Below are 7,494 nucleotides of genomic sequence, written 5' to 3'. Positions count from 1 at the left end.
CACGACGTGGCATGTACTCGACTAAGTCTGAAGTAGTGCTGAAGGGAATTTAAACCATGAATCCTGCTGAGCTGTTCATGAATCAGTAAGAGTACGAGGGGGTGGAGATTTCTTGTGAACACCATGTTGCAAGACATCACAGATATGCTCAATAATGTCCATGTCTGGGAATTTGGAGACCAGCGGAAGTGTTTAAACTCAGAAGAGTATTCCTGGAGACACACTGTAGCAATTCTGGACGTGTGGGATGTCGCATTGTCCTATTGGAATTGTCCAAATCCGTCGGAATGCACAATGGACATGATTGGATGTAGGTGATCAGACAGGATGCTTACGTACCTATCACCTGTCAGACTCGTATCTAGAAATGTCAGGGGTCCCATATCACACGAACTGAACACGCACCCCACCATTACAAAGCCTCCACCAGCTTGAACAGTCCCTTGCCCACATGCAGGGTTCATAGATTCATGACGATGTCTCCAGACCCGTACACGTCCATCCGCTCGATAGAATTTTAAACGAGACTCGTCCGACGAGACAACATGTTTCCGGTTATCAACAGTCCAATGCCGGTGCTGACGGGCCCCGGTGAGGCATAAAGCTTTTTGTCGTGCGGTCACAAGAGTACACGAGTGGGCCTTCGGTTCCGAAAGTCCACATCGATGATGTTTCGTTGGATGGTTTGCACGCTGACACTTGTTGATGGCCCAGCATTGAAATCTGCACCGAATTGGGGAAGGGTTGCACTTCTGTCACGTTGAACGATTCTATTCAGTCGTCGTTGTTGGTCCCGTTCTTGCAGTATCTTTTTCCGGCCGCAGCGATCTCAGAGATTTGATGTTTTATCGGATTCCTGATATTCACGGTACACTCTAGATATGGTCATAGGGGAAAATCCATACTTCATCGCTACCTCGGAGATGCTGCATCCCATCACGAGTGCGCCGACTACAACACCATGTTCGAACTCACTCAAATCTTAATAACCTGCCATTGTAACAGCAGTAATCGATTTAACAACTGCACCAGACACTTGTTGTCTTATATAGGCGCTGCCAACGCCATCGCCATATTCGTCCTGTTAACATCTCTCTGTATTTGAGTGCGCTTGCCTGTACCAGTTTATTTGGCGCTTCAGTGTACCAAAATTTTGTTACGTGCTTATTTTCAATATTTTCGGTACCATGCTCTGCGGAAAGTAAAGCTATGGGGAGGGAAGGAAGGGCGTGAATCGTACTTGGATAGGGGCAGGCAACAGAGCATTTGCCCGCTAAAGGCAAAGCCCCACGTTAGAGTCCCGATCCGGCACACTGTTTTTAATCTGCCAGGAAATTTCAGCCCTTGACGTACCACATATAGAAGTCTCGTTGAGAGTTGTATTAGAAAGTCTTTCAGCAGCTTAAATGAAGATCCAAACTGTTTGATTGAAACCTTTCTAGACCCAAGGTTGGGAGTTCTTGAAGCTGAAAGAGCTAGACATAAGATCCTACTGTGTTTGCGAAGAAGCTTCCACAAGGGCCTTCTATGAGGGTTCTTCCAGATCCGGAAACGCACTCATCCACTCTCTAGGTCGGTATGACATGTCCCGCGATAAGCACAAGCGCCCTATGACGATCTTCGACGATTAAGTCGAAGAGAAAATCCCAATACCCAGTCCCTAATCCTGTTCCTTCCCATATAACACCAATCATCTCGTCTACCTCAGGCAAGTACCAGACACAGACACAACAATCATCACATATCACAGACACCAAAAAACTATAGAAAAATCACACACACACGTTCACAGGGGAGTAAAAGCCGAAAGGCTACAAACTCCCCAACACACTTCCCCAAAGAGGGGAAAGTAAAAGATGAAAGCAGCAGGGGATTTAGGACGGCCGCCCGCCCTCAGGAGCTCAGTTCTTCAGCGCACCTGACGATGGCGACATGTTTGATCTCCGAAATATTGTGCCCGTTGGACACTATGGACCGGCAGTACACCCGTGGACTGTTCGAGCAAGAAATACGCCGGGAGAAGTTGAAGAATCACATCTGTCCGATCTGTTCCCATTGGAACACAAGTCGGGCGCCAGCTGCATGCCCGTGATCCACCGACCTGTCATTTGCGGGAACTGCTTGATCTGTGCGCAGACATCTGATGCAACGTACTTCTGGAATCCTGTGAAGGACTTGCAGAATCCATGCCTAGCAAACGCTCTGTTGGACTGTGTTTGAAAATTGAAACAACACGCTGTTAAACAGGTGGTCATAATGTTTTGGCTCATTGGCTTACGTACACCAAATCGAGTATTGTATGTCCGATTAAAACTAAACGTCGTATATGGGCAGGACTTATCGATCGAAAGACTTAGCACCAATGAGCTTTGAAATCCATCGATTCCCCCCTCTCCCTCCTTCCCTCCCCTCTCCACCCCCCCCCCCTTTCCCACGGAAGAAGACCACCATAAAGACCAAAGAAGAGGTGAAGAGTCGGGATTTATAATGACCTGCTGCAGATCGGCGTAAACGGTTATAGGAGGCAGAAAACAGGAATTAGAAGCCAATGGAACGGGAGTCTTGTAGCTCCGTGCGGTCCTCTGAGTATGACCGCGTAAAGTAAAGCACTCTATCTTCAGGCCACAAGTGGCCCATCGGGACCATCCGACCGCCGAGTCATCCTCAGATGAGGATGTGGGTAAGAGTGGCGTGTGGTCAGCACAACCACTCTCCCGGTCGTTATGATGATTTTCTTTGACCGGAGCAGCTACTACTCGGTCGAATAGCTCCTCAATTGGCATCACGAGGCTGAGTGCACCCCGAAAAATAGCAACATCGCATGGCGGCTCGGATGATCACCCATCCAAGTGCTGGCCACGCCCGGCAGCGCTTAACTTCGGTGATCTGACGGGAACCAGTATAGACATTGTGGCAAGGCCATTGCCATGGGTAAAGTAAAGTAAAATAAAATAAGTAAGCAAGCAAATGAGTATTGGGTTTTTCTGAAAATAGACGCTAGTTGGAACATTTCAAGAAAAGAAACAGCTTACTCTGATGTATATATACAGACTGAAGTAACGAATGAAAATTTGTACCAAGGCCAGGATTCGAACCTGGACTTCCTGCTCGCTTGGCAGACGCGCTGACCACTACGCCACCCTGGCACTGTCGCTTTGCACAACTGCACCGACTACCCTAGTACGGCTCCCTCCTCAATCCAAATTCCCATTCACGACTGAGCTCAATTGTTATTCCCCATAAACTCGAACGGTATTGAAGAGGCTCTCCAACTTAATTGGAATAGCACCTCAGCACCGAACTAAACGGGAAACCCTGCCCGAAACACAGACAGAGGTCCTTTAATCAAACGAAACTACATGGTTCCAAAGATATTTTCAAGTCACAAACATCTATGATGTATATATGCAGGTTGAAGCGCGAATGAAAATCTGTACCATGGCCGGGATTCGAACACAAGTCTCCTGCCACTAGGCAGATGCACCCACTTTGACACAGTGGCTTTCCACAATGCTTGCTAGCACGCCTCCTCCCCCATTCCAAATTCCCACATAGCCCACTTGGTACTACCCCTAAACTCTAATATGATTGCCGGTCGTAGAGGCCGAGCGGTTCTAGGCGCTTCAGTGGAACCGCGCGACCGCTACCTTCGCAGCTTCGAATCCTGCCTCGGTCATGAATGTGTGTGTGATGTTCTGAGGTTAGTTAGGTTTAAGTAGTTCTAAGTTCTAGGGGACTGATGACCTCAGATGTTAAGTCCCATAGTGCTCCGAGCCATTTGAACCATTCTAGTATGATTAAAACACCTACGTCTGCGTTTTATGCTCGATCCCCCATTTAGTTCGATGCTGAGGTACTATTCCAATACTGGTTGAGAGCCCGAGCAAGGCTGTTCGTGTTTAGGAGGAACACCTAGTGGGTTGGGCGTTTAAGAGGCTGTCATGTTCAGGTTGGAACGTATGTAAGGAAGGAATTTCGGTACTGGTAATTTTCACTTCGTATGAATCTAAGAAAACACTCTTATTTACCACCGGGGAAAGTTTAAAAATGCGGTGTATCAATGTTGTAAGAGTATTACCACTGGATTATAAGGCCAACATAAGAATTCACCAATTTAATTCTCTAACTGGGTAAACAATAAGAGTTTTTCCCTCAAAAGGCAATAATATACTGTTTAGATTTCTAATTTACATTATATACCTACAAGAAGAAATTTCGGAAAGGTATCGAGTTACTCTATTGTACTGCAACCTGACAAGGTCGAAAATACATATTTTAGTGTTTAGTGCTTAACGTAGTTGAACACGAAATTGTAGGGTACGAAAAAATATTCTGCTATCCATAGTTTCCCGTTAAACATTTTTTATTGTTTAGAGATGAGTTATAAGTAACGAGACGTTAAACGTGCGAGCATGTTTGTTTCTTTCTGTGTTACGGTTGTCACAACGCGATTGCAATGATTCGCCGGCCGGAGTGGCCGAATGGTTCTAGGCGCTACAGTCTGGAACCGAGCGGCCGCTACGGTCCTGCCTCGGGCATAGATGTGTGTGATGTCCTTAGGTTAGTTAGGTTTAAGTAGTTCTAAGTTCTAGGGGACTGATTACCTGGGAAGTTAAATCCCATAGAGCTCAGAGCCATTTTGCAATGATTCCTGACGTCGCCGTATTTACCTGTGAAGATGAAAATTTAATAATTGCTTCAGAATCCATTTACACTACCTGACAGCAGAGCGTTCGTCAGTGCGCCGTACCTGCAAAAAATGAAATTTTATTATAAATTTCGGTTTAGGTAAAGCACCGATGTTGCAGCTAAAGATTCAACTTAAGCACTCTTCCTATATTACACACAACTGAATACCAGTGCTGAAAATATATCGGGCTTCGAGACACCTTTCAAAATCCACTCTCCCTCATTCTCTATTTATGTTTCTTGTCAATGAACTATCCCACGCAGCTGTCTAAACATACTCGTGCGGCTAACGGCCTGACGCAAGCCTTACGAGTTGACGTCAGTTGGACGGCTTGTGTGTCAGTCGTCCTAACTGTTACTTTGGCGTTTGTCTCTGTGACAGTCTGTATGTGTAGTGTAGTGAACTGTTTATGTTGCTGGTGCTGATGGGCGATATAAAGTAAAGGGCGGAACCTGGAGTTGGCACACAGCCAACTGTTTCCGAATAGCACCAAGGGGTTGATAAATTTAATGGCCCATCCAGCCGAAGGGTCACCATCAAGAGCACCACTACCCTTACTTCATGAAGCACAGCTGCGGAGTGAATTGTAATCTAACCAAGACGTTAGCGTAACCTCTGACAATTAGGCCTTACGTCGTAACCCCTTCCTTGGCTCCTTCTTTCTAACGAAATAATGATGACGGAAATTTTCTTACCAGCAAGATGTGAACATTTTTTCTCTGTGTTAAGTGCAGTCGCACTGTTTTCACGACTCACGTATATCACTTCTGTTGCAACGGCAGAACCTTCCCAGGCAGTGATAGGAACAAACAGGCGCCGGTGTCCAAAGCTGAAGGACGAAAGTAACTACCAAGCTCAATGGAACTTTGACCATACATAAAAATAGCTGCTACAGTGTAATACAGAAGGTAACTGAAATAAATACGCAATGAGACAAACAGAAATGACACTCTCATTCAAAGATAGTTAAAAGGGTCCTGTAGTCCCGTTTCATTATCATTTTATTTGCTTTCCAGTGCACTTTGCATCCTACAGAACAATTCGGGTGTTTTCGGTGCTAAATTTCGTACCAGAGAAAACTGAGTTATAATCCAATCTAGCCGTAGCCTATTTCCTTCTACGATTTGCAAGCATCATACAGCTGTCATGTTAGTTCTTTTCAGACTTGCAAACGTGTATATAACGCCATTGCAAGTCTTACATGTCTTTATATGTAACTCAACTCTCGACTATGATTCCATAAAATGTTTATTCCTCGTTCTCCTATTTAAAACTCTCTGGCATGCATGCGTGAGTGAATGAATGAATGAATGAATGAATGAATGTGGGCCGGCCGAGGTGGCCGAGCGGGTCTAGGCGCTACAGTCTGGAATTGCGCGACCGCTGCGGTCGCAGGTTCGAATCCTGCCTCCGGCATGGGTGTGTGCGATGTCCTTAGGTTAGTTAGGTTTAAGTAGTTCTAAGTTCTAGGAGACTGATAACCTCAGAAGTCCCATAGTGCTCAGAGCCATTTGAACCATTTTTTGAATGAATGTGGGTATGTTTTATTTTGCTGTACGGTGATTTAATCTGCCGCAGAGAATCAGCGGTAGTCTTACAGAATGGCCAACCCTTGTATTTTTCAGGTAGGCAAAGAGATTTGTTCCCTTTATATGAAAGTTACCGGTATTAGGTTGGTGGCGGAAGCCTCATCTCTTTGCTTTCCTGGCCACAGATTTGTGTGGGAGAAGTTTTAGTGTGAGATGGGCAGCTTGTAGTTCTCCAAGGGTCTGCAGCCGAGGTCTTTTCGAAGAAGGGTGAGTTGATTTAAGCGCGTGGCGTTTTGTCTCATAGCGAGAGGGGAGCTTTTTGTAATTCAGTCTCACTGAACTTGCACCTTGTGCAGTTTCTGGCCTCGCGTTTTGTCCAATAAAGATTGTTTTGCTGGGTCGCAGCAAGGAATGCAAGGCTTTTGCAGACTTTCAGTTTGATTCCTAATGCAGACTTTGGTCCGTAAGAAGAACGTAGCACAAAGGTGTTGCATATGTAGAAGCGATCTCAAGTAGGAAGTGCGCCCTCGGTTCAGTGTGAATGTTTGCGTGCCTCCGACTGCATGTGTATACATTCTAATCTTCCCCTAATCTTGATAATGTTTACCTATTTGTGAATTTTCTTTGTTTCATTACTATAGGTCCGTTGGAAAACATCCATGTGGGTTAATATCAGAGTTTGTTGACCCTCTGCCACAAGCCTTTGTCTATTCAAATGTGTCCTCTGTAAAATGTTAATTTTTCGCGGCTGCATGGTTTAATGTTGCTAAAATTTGGCCATGGTACGTAGAAACTGTCTCTCCGTGAACCACGTGGCCACACGAGTTAACTGTGAGCCTAACTTTCCTGTGGCCCCCTGCCTATGTCCTAGAGTTTTCTTATTGCTTTGATTTTGGAATATTAAATATATCCTGTCCGGATTAATCAATTTTATTTGTGGTTTGTGATTTCATGTTAAGCACGTAAGCGTGAATGTGTGGCACTCGTTGAGACTGTTTCTCCGAATCGAAGTTGAACTTTAAATGCATCCGTGATCCTCAGATTTACTCTTTTATTTAATCATTTCTCAACACAGCGGACCAAACCTCCTAGCTTCGTTGCATGTTGGTGTTGGGGCCGTCCTTGCTGTTCTTTGAGTTAATGTGGGTCTGAATACGAGTATTAAACCTTTCCCGTCCCCCTCTAATCACGACCGCGATTCTAAATTAAGAGATTCTGTTGTGAATCGTATAGCGCTTCACACGAAATCGTACGTAGTTACCAGGCAACGGCAGT

The 7,494-nt window shown here is 45.3% G+C and overlaps 1 non-coding gene across 1 annotated transcript; it reads right to left on the bottom strand.

Moving 5' to 3' along the window:
- Positions 1-3,074: 3,074 nt before the first annotated feature.
- On the bottom strand, positions 3,075-3,146 carry Trnaa-agc. The gene has a single exon. It is a non-coding gene; the product is annotated as a tRNA-Ala (tRNA).
- Between the last annotated feature and the right edge of the window lie 4,348 nt (positions 3,147-7,494).

The sequence above is a fragment of the Schistocerca americana genome, chromosome 2 (assembly GCF_021461395.2).
Source record: "Schistocerca americana isolate TAMUIC-IGC-003095 chromosome 2, iqSchAmer2.1, whole genome shotgun sequence".
NCBI lineage: Eukaryota > Metazoa > Arthropoda > Insecta > Orthoptera > Acrididae > Schistocerca > Schistocerca americana.
This window is presented reverse-complemented; position numbering and strand designations above follow the sequence as displayed.